The following is a 14,381-nucleotide window of genomic DNA, read 5'->3' on the forward strand; positions in this document are numbered from 1 at the left end:
GTGAGAGGGGGAGTTCATAGAATTGATCCCAAGCGTTTACAAATCAGGTGGCTGGCCTCAAAAATATTGTGAGACCCATTTACAAAATAAGATTATTGGGATGCTCTGTCTTTTGCCTACTGGTCTCTGAGCCTTTAGCTCATACTCCAGTCATGTCTCCAAGCTTTACTCCTCAGCTAGGAGAGCTGGAAATGTATGTTTTTATTTGGTTAAAGGAAAACTGCCATTCTGCTGTAAATCACAGGTTGCCAGCAGCTGGGGCTTTATGCAAAGCATTGAGTTGGTGCAGTCTCCCCCAGTGCAGGCTCCACAATCAAGCCTCTGTCTCCCTCTGCTGAGGCTGCCCGCGAGGTGGGATGGTGTGACACGGAGTGGCCTGAGGCTCATTTCCCCACCTGCCGTTCAGATTCATGTGTGTGTGCCATGCACATCCCAAATGGCTGCGAACTTTGCGGCACCCCAGAACTGGCTGCATTTCAGCTCCAGGGGCAGTGTGCTGCCGATGCACAAAGGGCTCTGAACACCCGTCCTTTGTGTCAGCCCCATCAACTGCTAAGGGAGGCTGAATGGGAAGAGAAGCATCTAATTGCGAGATGCCCTTACTGCCACTAGGTGGTGCTATTCGCTGGTTTTAGGGGGTGACAGTGGGTGCCTTTCCATTCAACAGGTGGATTTAAACGCCAATCAATTATTACTGCTCCCTTATCCCCGTCTAAGAAGGGCCCAGGGGAGCGGTGTGGGGCAAGGGGGGGTGAATGAGCCTTTCACTTCTGCAGCCCGGGGTTCAACTGTGGATCTAAGCTGCTAGGGCAAATTGCACCATTTATCTCAAATGCCACAGCCGCTTGGTGCATGTTTCCCTGTATTGGTCCCCCCCCTCACCCCGCGTGGTGTGATAGGCAGCCGCTATTCAAGAGCGGCCCTGCCTGGACTGGTAGAGGGGGCTGCAGTACAGGATTGTGGTGGAGCGGTGGTGCGGGTGCTGTGGGGGGAAGATCGCCCCCTGCCAACGCTCAGCAGAGGCCAAAGTCAGCTGGAGGGAATGCTGGGCTCTAGTCCCTTTCCATCTGCTTCGGTGGTGGGCGTGGGGCCATCCTGTGGCCCAGCATAGGGTGAGGAGCCAGTGGGGTGGAGGGGAATGAGTGGGTCAGTGACCTTCCACCAGAGCCTCTTGAGCCAGGTTCCCACATCCCTTGTTGTGAGTGTTGCTGAGTGCTGGGTTTTTTTTTTTTTTTTTTTTTTTACACTGTGAGTGCGTTCCACCCTCGAGGTGGCTGCATTTCAGCATCATGTGAAACAATCCCAGCACAACGTTACTGTGTGCTCTTAAACAGCCGCCATGCTCCACCCTAGAAGCAGCAGCATTTCAGTGCCAGATGGAGCAATTGTAACCCACGGGCTCTCGCCACACCTGACTTCCATTGATTTTAGTGGAAATTAGAAGTCTCATTACCTTTGAGGATCTGGACCCTTCCCCCCCCCGTGCTGAGCCACAGCGGATATCCGTAATTACAACTCCCCCTTTCAAGCTGTGGCTCTTCAGCTCATGCTTGCAGCCCTGGAGGTCACCAGTTTGATCCCCGGTGCAGCAGCCAATTCCTTGGCCTTGTGGTGCACTTTGGGGCCCTGCCAGCTTTAGATGACTGTCTCCAGGTGGGATATTATTATTAGCTAGCATGACTCTGCACTGAGCCCACACACAAAAATAACCCTCCAAGCGGAGCATGGAAGAGGCAATTGCACCTCAGCCACACACTAAGTGGCTGCAATTACTCGGCCTGCATTGATCACGCTGATGGAGCAGCCAAGTGTTGTGTCCCCCCCCCACACACACACACCTTCCTTGCCACCATCTGCCTACACCGTGACTCAGCGCCAAGTGGTGATGTCATCCTAGTCCCCAACTGCTTCGCCCACTGGCGCTGCCAGGGTGGAGACTGGGAGGGTGATGTTATTCTAACACACTGTGACTGGTGACTCATTCTTACTGCATGGAGCTGGGGCAGGTGGGAGACATGTCCCTCTCCATGGAAAGGTGACTGGGTCACATGGTCAGTGGGAATCTGGCTGCAGCACCAAATTGGTTAGGGGCAGAGCAACTGTTCAGTTCCCATGGTAAAAGGAGTTTAGGAAAGTGTGTAAAAAATCTCACCCCAGCTTGCCCCAGTCTCTGCCATGTTCTCTTGCTGCCAGTCTCCCACAGAGCTTGGACACAGCTCCTCAAAGCTCTCGCCACACCTGACTTCCATTGATTTTAGTGGAAATTAGAAGGCTCATTACCTTTGAGGATCTGGACCATACAGACTGCACCACAAAAATCCCTGAAAACCAGGGCAGTGCAGCTTGGTGCCCAGCTCCGCCAACTCAGGCTAAAAGGAGCAGTCTAGCAATTTCGGCTAAGGGCTGGAGACTGGGTTTCACGACCCTCTCCTGTTGCCAGGTTTCAGAGCCCAGGATCCAGCCTGAGTCTAGATGTCTATGCTGGTATTTTTAGCCCACAGCGTGAGCCCCGCAAGCTCGAGTGAGTTGACCCAGGCTCTGAGACTTGCTGCTGAGGGTGTTTTTTTTGCTGTGTAGACATGCCCCTAAGGCCTTGTCTATGCACAAAATTTGCCCTGCTTTAATTAGCCTAGTATAGTGAAACCAGTACAGCCTCACTAGTGTGAACACAGCTATAGTGATAGAAAGGTACTTTATGTTGGTATAGCTGTAGGGTAGGAAGCTGTCCTGCTATAAGGCACCTTTTCCTTGTATAACTGCGTTCACATTATGTACTCGTATAAGTACGTTGATTTAAAAAAAATCACATCCCTAACCAGCTTAGTTATACTGGGACAACAACTGTGTGTCGAACAGGCATAAAGAGACAGGACTGACAAAGAGCATGAGGCACAGAGCATGGGGTGACTTGCCCAAGGTGCAGGGTAAAAAGGTTCCGTTTCCTGGGTGCGAGCGATCTATAAGGTTTTCTTTTCTTTCTTTTTTTTTTTTTGAACCCTTTTGTGGCATTTGCTCCCTTCTTTGTACTTTTAGGTTTGAACAAGCCACTTAAATCAATGGGAGTCAGGCGCTTAAAAACCTTGGAGGGCCTGGGTCTTGAGTGTGTCAAAGTGTCGTTGAAAATCAATGAGCTTTAGACTTCTAAATCCTAATGTGGCTTCTGAAAAAGGGAGATAGACTCTTAAGTCACTTGGGTGCTTTTAGAAAGACCATCTCATCTCGATTGAAATCAACCCAAATGAGGGAGAATTCCAAACTGCTCTGATGGTTAATGACCCACACGGTTTAAAAACGTGCACCTTGTTTCCGCTCTGATTTCTTCTTACTTCATTCTCCACCTGTTGAATCTTGTCCTGCCTTTGTCTGCTAGATTAAAAAGCCCGCTATCCTCAGGTACCTCCTGGCCAATCACCACCATGTTTCAAGTTTGTAACTAAGTCTGATAGATTTTGGTTCTAAAAACATATTCCATGGAAGACACCTTCAGTCACTGAATGTTTTCTGGGATTGAGTTAAAGCTCAAAGAGGAAATCCCAAATCCTTAATTCAAATGCAATGAAATCAAAAGGGTGGGAAATTCAAAACCAATAAAAAATCACTTAGACTGCGGAACTCGTTGCTACAGGACGTTGACAAGGGAAAAAACATACCAAGATTCAGAAAGTGATTGGACATTGATATGGATTTCAATATCCAGAGATGACATAATTATAACAACTTTGAAAGGGCTGTAAGAGACAGAATACTGGACTAGAAGGACCTTGGGTCTGATCCAGTCTGGCAATTCTTATGTTCAAATCCCAAAGCTGGGATCCCTAGATGGAGGCCACACTGAATGGACAGCTAGATTGACTGGATCAGTCAACAAGTCTTTGAATCGCTCCCATCCCAAAGTGAAGGCAGGAAGAGGCAGGATACAATCAAGACATGACGCCAAGTTTCTTAAGTAATAATACTTTAATAAAATTAAGTTCTTAATGTAATTTAGCACATTTAATACATTAACCCTTTCCCTTCTTTGTTTTCTACAAGTTGTGCAACATCATTATTTTAATTTTTTATTTTATTTTAATTTTTTTTCTTCTTCTCCCCTTTACTATATGCCTCAAAACTCAGACATCGAACCTAACTCTACTTTTCTATGTTCGGTTATATCTCTCGCAGGCCTTTCTTTATTTATTTTTGCGAGATGCCGGAGAGATGAAAATAGCTGGATGGAACATGTGATCTGTTTCTGCTAGTAACAATCCCAATTACAGGTTTCCTATGATAAGAACAAAATAAAACAAGGAATGGACTTTCAACAGAGTGGCCACACAACTGGGAAATCAAGGCTAATGCTGGGGAATTTTGTGGCTGGCTGGTTTATCAAGAGAGATATTTTGTTTTAGACCGAGTGATACAAACGTACAACGGTGCCCAGATAAGAAGGAAAACGAAGCACGCACACAAGCTCGCACAGCATGTGCAATCTCCGACAAGAGGATAGTAATTTTGTTGTTAAGCAAAATACACAAAGGGCTGAAGGGACATTTGTAATTTACTTTGAACGCACTGAGCCAGATTCGTTAGTTGTGTAAATCTGCATCGCTCCACTGAAGTTAGTGGACCCAATTTACACCAGTTATCATTTTGATTCTTCTTCTTTCTCATATCTCACCAATTCTGCATCGCTGGGTCCCCGTGGAGCACGCTGAAGTCCATGATTGGGATTCCAGTCTCTGTTGCTCCAGTGAACTGTGGAGCAGCTCCACTGAATTCACTGGAATGAATGTGGTTTCCAGACAGACAAATGAGAGAAGAATCTCCCATGTTGACTTCAGTTTGACTGCAGTGTAACTTCAGTGGAGATATGCCAGAGGTGAGATCAGAATCTGGCTCAGCTGGAGGACAGTGGAACAGTGTGAACAGAGAATGGCATTTGCTGAGATTGAGCTGAAAACAGCAGTGTCATTTTAGCAGCCACCACTGTCCAAAACTCAGCCTCATAACCCTGACGCCCTTCACGTTTGCTTAACATCCTTTCTAATCTAGGAGCAAATCCTGTAGGCAAAACAGGATCTGGCCCTGAATATTTGTATTTTTAAAAGCAGGTCAGTTGTAATTATGAAAAAAAAAAAAAAAAAAAGAAAAGTGCTGATTACCTTCCAGAATAGCAAAGCAGTTTGCAAGAACCAGACCTTCTTCCGCCTGCTCCAGAGAGCTGCGGAAGGAACCAATTTAAGCAGAGATCCAAGGAGTTAGAGAGAGCTGATGGGTGTTGCTGCTACATTTCTTTGCAAGTTGTTTCAAAACAATCTTGGAAAATCATAACAAGACTGAAAAAACAAATTCTGCCGTTAGCTGCCAGGCTAAATCTGGTGTCGCTCCAATAGTGGCTCCAAATTTTATCCCAGTATAACTCCATTGACACATGTGGAGTAACGCCACTAGAGTGACTCTGGATTTACTCCACTGACATCGGTAGAGTGATTCCAGATTCCACTGTGTAACTCAACTGAAGTTAATAGATTAAAAATCTGGAGTCTCTCTATCTCCATTGACTTTAATGGAGTCACCCCAGCATAGAATCTGGAGTCACTCCAGTGAGGTGATTCTAGATTGACTCCAATGGAGCGACACTGGAATTCCACCAGAGAAAGCAGAATCTGGCCTTCAGCTTCTACAGTATGTGAAAAATAGTAATAAAATACAAATCCCTCCCTAAAATCCTAGAAACGACTTTTTGACTAGTTAACCTTTCCTGGTCCACTCCTATCACTGCAGCCAATGGGAATTCTGCCATGGACTTAACAGAGGTAGGATGGGGCCAGTGTAAAAGTTAATATAAAGTGCATCTGATCTCCAGTCCAGGGCATCACTGCATAACTTCAATCACTGACAGTTCAAGTATTAAAAACAAAAATGAGGTAAAATAAAAATGAATGAGCAAACAGTCTGCTTCTTGACCCCTGCTGGGAAGGACTAGACCTTGACTCTACCCACCACAAACTCCAACGGGCCAGCACGCAAACCAGAAACCATCACCCTCTGCTTTCAAAAAGCTGCCACCGTTTTAATTTTGTTGCAAGTTGGGCTATGGTGGTTAGGGCTCCGTTTCTGCTCTCCTGATTACAGAGAGAAGAAATCAGGCCCAATGGAGTTACTCCTGATTTACACCTGTGAAAGAGAGCAGAATCAGTCCTTATGGAGCTACTCCTGATTTGCAGGAGCATAACAAGAACCAATTGTCTTCACTTCCGTCCTAAACTGCCAAATGGCATTACTGTGCGCTGTTAAACAGCTGCTACATCCCACCCCAGAAGCAGCTGCATTTCCAGCAGTTGGGATGAGGGATGCAGCGACTGCACTGCCTGTGGAAATGCTTTGGGATCCTGCGGGTGCTACTGAACTGTAGGACGTTATTGTGGATGAATCACAGTACAAAGTATTAAAAACTAAAACCAAAGGCAACACCTACTTCTCTGAGGCATCTCTTTTGCGGTAGTTAATTTCTTCTCATAGCACCTATATATTTTAAAAACTATGTTATTTATTTTATAATAATATCATATAAATGGGAGATTTTGGTGCAATAACCACTGTGCTGGGACACAGGGCTCACCCTACTCTGAATGATGAACTAGGGTGTAGCATGACAATACTCAAGGTTGCTGGGCAACCTTTGTCTCATCTACAGCTGTCCAATGTACTCTCTGGGATGTGTTTCCTACTGTAAAACCTGCCTTGAGTGAATGCCCAGGACACCAGATAAGATTCCATCGGCAGAACTCAAAGCTCTCGTCCTTGATCCATAGCTCACTGAAGTCACATTGATTTCAATGGCTTTTTTGGATCAGACCATTAAATCTGAACACTGTTCTGCCAGGTAGGGAGACATTGGCCACACTCCCTACTAAAGCCGGGAAAAGAACCCAGGAGTCCTGCCTCCCCTTTTACATAGGGGAAAGGCAGGCAGGTGGAGCATGAGGCTGACCCGTCCCTGAGATCACAGTATCTCAGCCGCAGAGCTGGGAATAGTTCCCTCTTACACTCTGGATTCATAGATTAGCCATAAAAATAAAATAGGTACGTGGTTCGTTCACTTCCATCCCTGCCCCTTAGTGGTACTCTGCGCTCCCTCGGCCCCCTCCATTCGAGCATCCCCGTTTACAGGGAGAGGAAGCTTGAGGCACAGAGCCAGGGGATGTGCAAGGTCTTGCACTGAATCCAGAAGCAGGGTCAGAATAGAATCCCAGGGTCCTTGCGTGGGACCTGTGCTCTAACCACTAGACCACGCTCACTTCAAGAGCTGGGAACAGTACCCAGGAGTTCTGATGTCCAGTCCCCTGTTCTAACCCCGAGATAACACTGTTTCTCCCAAAGGTTGGAATAGAACCTAGAAATCCTGATTCCCTGTACCAGCCCCTAGATCATACTGCCCTTCCAAAGCCCAGCATAAGAACACATAAGTCTCCTTCTTTAGCCTCTAGATCATGTTGTCTCCTCTAAAGTTGGGTATCGAACCCATGAATCCTGACAGCCAGTGCCCCCTTCTCTAACCAGTAGACCCCACTCCCAGGCCGGAGCCAGGAATGGAACCCAGGACTCCTGACTCCCAATCCCTCTCTCTAACCAACAGATAACAGTGCGGTCTTTCCTTTTCTACCTAGGAACCCGAGCAGAAATATTAACCTTCCCACAGAGGACCTGAACTGACAGCTCCGATGTCAACTGGCGTAGGTGGATACACAAGAGAATGGAGCAACCAGCTCCTCCCTCCATCCCAGCAAGTCCGAAAGGCTTTCCCCAAACATGACACCTCTGTGCCCTCCAGCGCTTGAGCCCTGGCAGAATGGTACAAACGCGTAGGTCGACCCGCCAATGCTAGCTGTCCATGGAAACTAGTCCTGATTTTCCAAGGTATTACGATCATCTCGTCTGGCCTCCCAAATAGTGCAGGGTCAGTAATGCTGTCAGACAGACACTTGACACTTTGGAGGCTAACCTCATCCAGAGGGGTATTTCATCTCTGGGCTTAATGGCCTGATGCTCTCCCTGTGTGGCTCAGATGGTCAGGGTGCAGAATATTAGCAGGCTGGACTTAGAATTTCCAAGAGAAACTTGCCATCAGTTTTTGCTCTGAGAGTTGCACAGTGTGTGAGTCCAACCGGTGCATCACACAGGACCCTAGACGAATCCCACACCTAGAAGCCATACCTATGGCAGAACAGTGTCAGAGGGCCTGATTCTCATTCACACCAGTCACTTGAAGACACCGGCCTTAGGTGCAAATGAAACGCAGGCCCCAACACTGCACGACCCATGAGGCGGTGGACGCACTCCTCTGACCTCAAGACACTTGGAAGAAGAAAGAGGTTAAAAAGCACCATCCTTTTACAGCACGTTTCTTTACCTTTACAGGTTACATTGTACATAGGCAGAGAGGCACTTTCCTTTGCTTCTCTGCCTATGTACAATGTAACTTGTCTCCACCAGCCTGCTTCAGGGACCTTCCAAAACCATTAGTGCTTTTGAGACGTTTTAAAAAACCAAAGTAATAGTACAAGAAACATAACAATGGTGAGATATTTACTTTTAACCCTTCTTTCTCTGAAATCTCCACTTCCACCCATGCTAGCCCAAGGTTGGAGTTCAGAATAAGGCAAAAACAAGGGCCTTACTTGCCAGTTTTGTGTGTTCAGTGGATAGCCAATTTTTATACATTAAAGAAAGGAACATAAAACTCCAAACTGATCTTTCCTAAAAAAATACCTATTATCAGATCCCACTTTTCCCCCTCTATAAAAATAACTTCAGGACTTTGATTGACAGAAGGTACCAGGTGGAGGTTTGAAATTTTTTTTTTAAGTTTCAGGAAATAGCACTGAGCAAAAATGGATGGAACCTGTGGGGAAATTAAAACAGGAACAACTGACCTTGTTTACAAGTTTAGTTTACATTCTGTTCTGTCTGGGATCATCACCTCTCCTATAGATAAAACAATATGGATAGCATCTACTATATGAACTAGTTAAGTTTATTTATTTTTTAATCTTTTCTATAGGATTATATGAAATAAATTTCAATGTTTATTATTATTATTATTTTAATATTTTTATACCCATCAACTCAAACTTCCCCCCCCCCCTCTTTTTGGTTAAAAACAAACAATTCTTATTTTAAAATGCTTCTTTAGAAGGCAACAGATTAGAAACACCCCACTACCACCTTTCTGATGCCTTGAAAAGGGTGAATACCATTAAGGTTGGATTTTCAGAGCTGACGCAAGTAAACACAGCTCCCACTGACTTGTACTGGGGTCAAGGGTGCTCAGCACTTCTGCAAGTCAGGTCCTTGAGCCAAGATCATGCAAAGCACTTAAGTGCTTTCCTGAACAGGGATGGATTTAAACATACGCTTTGCTGGATCGGGACCTTAATGGCTAAAAGGGTGCAGGGGAATGAACATGCCCACCATCCCATTCAAAAGCCCACAATTTTCTTAAAGAGGATGCATTATCTTTATGGTTTTTTGCACCAGGTGCTGTTACTGCTCTAGTTTGTAGGAGGTCAAAAGAGGGCAAGGTCAGGGTAGCCAGAAATCCATATTAAAAAGATGGGCTCTATTTTGTGTACCCTCTTCCCCATCCTTCTGGCTTGGTCGTATCACTTACTATACCCTAAGAAGGCCGCATTAAGGCCCTCATCCTGTAAAAGCTACTGGGTGCAGTGGAACCACTCATGACAACAGGCGCCTGATAGCGTTTGCAAGGTTGGGCCCTTGTGGCAGATCAATAATCCCGCTCCCTACAGTCCTCAGGGTCAAGCTTCTGATCCGCACCAAAGGGCTTGACCCAAAGCACATTAGGGTCAAGGGGTGAAAACTTGGCCTTGCTGAAGCCAAAGGCAGAACTTCAGTGAGGCCAGGAATTCACGCAATGGGCTTTGGATCAGGTCCTTAAGTGCATGCTTAACTTTAAGTCCTGCTCAAGTCAAAGGGACTTAAGAACGTGTTTAAGTGCTTCACTGAATCAGGGCTTGAAATGACAGCATGATTGCACCAGGCAGGAAAATGCTCAAGCACATGATTAACCCTCGACTCTACTGGTAATTAAGCATATGCTTAAGTGTTTTCCCATACAGGGATGGGTTCCTGGACTGAAGCCATAGTGAAACATGTCACTGATTTAGCAAAGGCTGTGGCCCGATCCTGCAATGACTCAGGGCCCAATCTTGCAGATTCATGCCTGCTGATAACTTTACTCCCCCAGGCAAAAGGACTACTCCCATATGTGAAGTGACACATATGAGGAGCTGTTGGGAGGACTGGGGTTTTAAATGGCAGCAAGATTTTGAATTCATAGTGGTTTTCCTCTTCTCTAATTTTTAATTTTTTTAAAATACATACAACTGTGTGTAACTTTTATTTCTGGGAAGGGCCATTTGCACTGTAACTATCAACTTTTACATACACACACGCACACACAAAAAAAGAAACATATATTAAAAACACTTTTTAAGCAATACTCTGGATACAAATGTATTTTTTTTAACCTACATATAGTCTAACCCTTCTAAACTTTTTAAGGATCACTTTATCATAAAATAAAATATCCTTTTTTTTCTTATAATAAATTACCTAATAAAAAGTATTTTTATTAGCCCAGTTCCTTGCTACATTTACATGTAATAAATGCATTTATTAAAATAGAATATTAAATTATAAAGAAATGTTCTAATTTTTAAATCTTATTTTTTCCTCCTCTCTCTCTTTTTATTTTTAAAAAACACCTGTAAAAGAACCCAAATAAAAAGTCAAACACCAAATAAGCAAGTTGAATATTTTTGATTTAAGAGGTTCTGAATGTTAACAGTCTTAGCCTTTGCATGTATGGAGATTTAAAAAAAAAAAAAAAGAAAGAAAGAAAAGAGAAAAAAGAATAGATATCCCTCCAGCTGAAAAATACATTTGCAAATGGGAGCTAGGACAAGATATTCTTATAGTATCTCCTCATTAAATATAAATCCAATTTTGGTTCTTTTTTAATTTTATGTATTATAATACATACTATTCTCTATATAATTTATGATGATGAGGATATCACAGTATATTTTATATCCCTCCCTGCCCCTTTGTTACATTTATCACCCCTCCTCCCCAAGTCATCCCTCCCCACCCCCACAACCCCTCCCCAATACCTCTAAAATAATGGCCAAAGACATAGCATATTTGTGTCTCCTTTCACAGGCAAAGCAGATGTTATTAATTAATTAACCCCTCCTCTGAACATCCTGTCACAGCCCGCATCTTCTTTAGTGTCACAGTCCACCATCAAGGGGTGCTTTGTCCCAAAAGCTTGCAGTACCATATATAACACCAAGGGATCTCCCCCCAGTCCTGAAAAATCTTTACTCGCCCATCAGGACTAGTTGTCTAAGTGAGTAAAGATTGCAGGATTAGGCCCCAGTTCAGCAAAGCACTTAAGTGTGTGCTTATCTTTAAGCACAGGATTAAATCCATTCCTATTCAACAAAGCATGTGCTTAAATTCCAAGGCTCTGCTGAATTGGATACCAGATATGTCTCTGTTTTCTCTACCCACTCAGACTCCTAAGGGCCCAATCCTGCCAGGTCCTGAGAGCCTCCAGAGAAAGGGCTCAGCACTCTTCAGTCCCAAATTACGTTAATGTCTCTACCAGTATGAGTTAAGAACTATTTGCATAAATCAGGTCCCAGATCAATGTACCAGAGATGTCCCTTTCTCCCCATCCACCTATGCATCTAACCGACCTAGTTCTTTCGAAGAGTGCCCATCAGCATGGTATCCGAGCCATTTCACCTCCTACTGACTCGCAGGCTTGGCCCCCAACACACAACGAGGGTTCCGTCCTGCCCTCTGCTGTGCAATCTGGCTGCGGTCCCACAAAGCACTTAAACACGTGCCTACACCACTGTGCACCTTGACAGGATCAAGCCCCTCAAGCCATTGCTGAGGTGTTATATATGGTCACTGCTGTTATATAGGGTCAAGCCCCCACCTGCTCCATTTCTCCCAGGAGCCCACTGCACTTTAGTATCGCCCGATGCTGAAGTTACAACCCTCCTCTAGCCTGTCCAGCAGTGCCAAGAGGTAGACTGGCAGCAGCAGCATTAGCAGAGACCTACCCTCTGAGGCCCCAATCCTGCAAATACTTAGGCACATGCGTAACTTTACTATTACCAGAAGCCTAACTGATTTCAACGGGATGACTCATGATAGCGAGGTGTAAGTGTTTGCAGGACTGGGGGCTGATCCAGCTCCCACTGAGCATTGTTTGTTCTTAAACCCTGAGGTGGGGAGAGGGTGGAACAACTCAAATGAGACCTGATACTGGTCACATTTGCTGGGTTGCATTTCAGTCCAACATTGACCTCTTTCCACCGGGGATGTTTTAGGGGAGCGAAGGGGGAAGGTTGATCCCCATAAATTTCACACCCCAAATAGTGCCTCATGGAGTCCTGAAATACGTCCCTTCTCCCATGACTGCAAGGTGGAGACACTAAGGATTTGTCCAAACTAAAGACATTTGCACGGGTGTAACAATTGCAAGATGGGTCACCCAGTACCTTACCCCTCACAGCAAATACAGCCATACAGATTTACACTGCGTGTAGGTTAGCAAATAAAACACAGTACAGACACATTAGACTGGAGTGGGGGCATTTCTTTCTTTCATCCTTATTGCTGGTGAATTGGACCAACAAGCCATTTCTAGTCACCTGTCCAGGAAGGTGTAAGTCAGAGCAAATAGTTAAGGTCATGGGCATTTTTTGTGTTGTTGATTTTTTTTTATTTTTTTGTGGGTTTTTTTTTTAAAGATTTTTTTATATATATACATATATTTAAAAAGAAAATAAAGAGTTATGCAAATTTATGCTCAGCCACACGCTGGGGTCCTGGCGAGCTGCTAAGAGGCGGGGCCTGGGGCATTCCATCAGTTGAATGCCCCCTACAGGAGTTCAAGAGGATTTAGGCCCCCTGTACCCCTCTCCCCCCGAAAGTACAGCCCCCTCTCAGACCAGAGGTAGCTCTTGGTGCACCTGCAGCCTGCTGTTCTTTCTTCTGAAGTTGCTACATCAAAATATGGGGAGGAAGAAGAGGGGTAAGGAAGGGAGAACAAAATAAAACAGGTCACAATACTGCTACTCAGTATAAACTAGAACTGCTACATCAAGCTTTCTTTTAATATATATGTATATGTGTGTGTGTGTATATATATATATATATATATAAATATATATATATAAAAAGGTTATTGGAACTAAACATTTCATTAAAGGCCGACTTGGAAGCTGGAGTGGGAAAGCCCAGTCCATGGAGATATGGACAGGCTGCCTACCGGCCATACGGATGGCTTCCCCTCCTGGTTCCGATCAACAAGCTTGGATAGTTGTTTGGGTTAGGGTTTTTTTTTTTTTTTTTTCCCTTTAGAAAGGTTTTTCTAACATTTTCAGCATGCAGGAGGCTTTTACGTCACTTTATTTCATGAAGGGAAGGGAGAGATTCTAAGCTCCCATACCTTCCTCCCCACCACTCCCTAGGGTCAGTGTTAGAATACGGCCCCCGTCCACACCAGGTCCCCAGTCTGGGTATCTTCCCACCCTACTCCAACCCATCCCATCCCATCCCACCCCACCCAAACCTCTTCACAACCTGGCATCAAAGAAAAACATTGATCAAAAACTCGCTCACATTACCACGAACAGACTTCACTTAGCCAATCATGACTAGTCACTCAACTAAGATATTGGCCCCATGGGACTCAGCCAGGGAAGCACCGGCTGTTGTGTTGTAATCCCATCCGTTACCAACACAGATATTTCTGAATGCCCCTTTGGAAGGGTGGTCTGATTTCCGACCAGCTTTTTCCCCCAACCACTCTCCTGACATCAGTAGGAAAGGTATGCACAAAGAGGAACAGAATTGTGGGGGTTACTCCCCAAAAAGAAAACTTATTTTTTACCTTTCCTTCTCTTCTATTGGGTTTGAAACAAACAGATTTCAAATAATTATTGGACCCTTTCTGAAAAGGACGTGGTCAGAACAGGACAGATCCTCAAGTTTTCACTGAGGCCGTGTTTCCATTGAAGCGGCTGGGAGGGGATCTCACTCCTGCACATTGGGAACAGCCCGAATCCCATGCACCACTTAAGCCTTCAAGATTTGAGTGGTACCTAGCCTCTTGCTCCTATGGAAGGCAACAGGCCCAATTCGCCATTGTCCTTACAGCACTGGCGTAAATGACAACACAAGCAAGTGGGTCTAAAATGCTATGGCTGTGATTTGGTAGCAGTTTGACACCTTCTTTGCAGCGGTATAAATGACTGCAGAAGGTGCAGGGCAATGGAGAATTAGGCTGC

This window comes from Eretmochelys imbricata, chromosome 24 (genome assembly GCF_965152235.1).
Source record: "Eretmochelys imbricata isolate rEreImb1 chromosome 24, rEreImb1.hap1, whole genome shotgun sequence".
Taxonomy (NCBI): domain Eukaryota; kingdom Metazoa; phylum Chordata; order Testudines; family Cheloniidae; genus Eretmochelys; species Eretmochelys imbricata.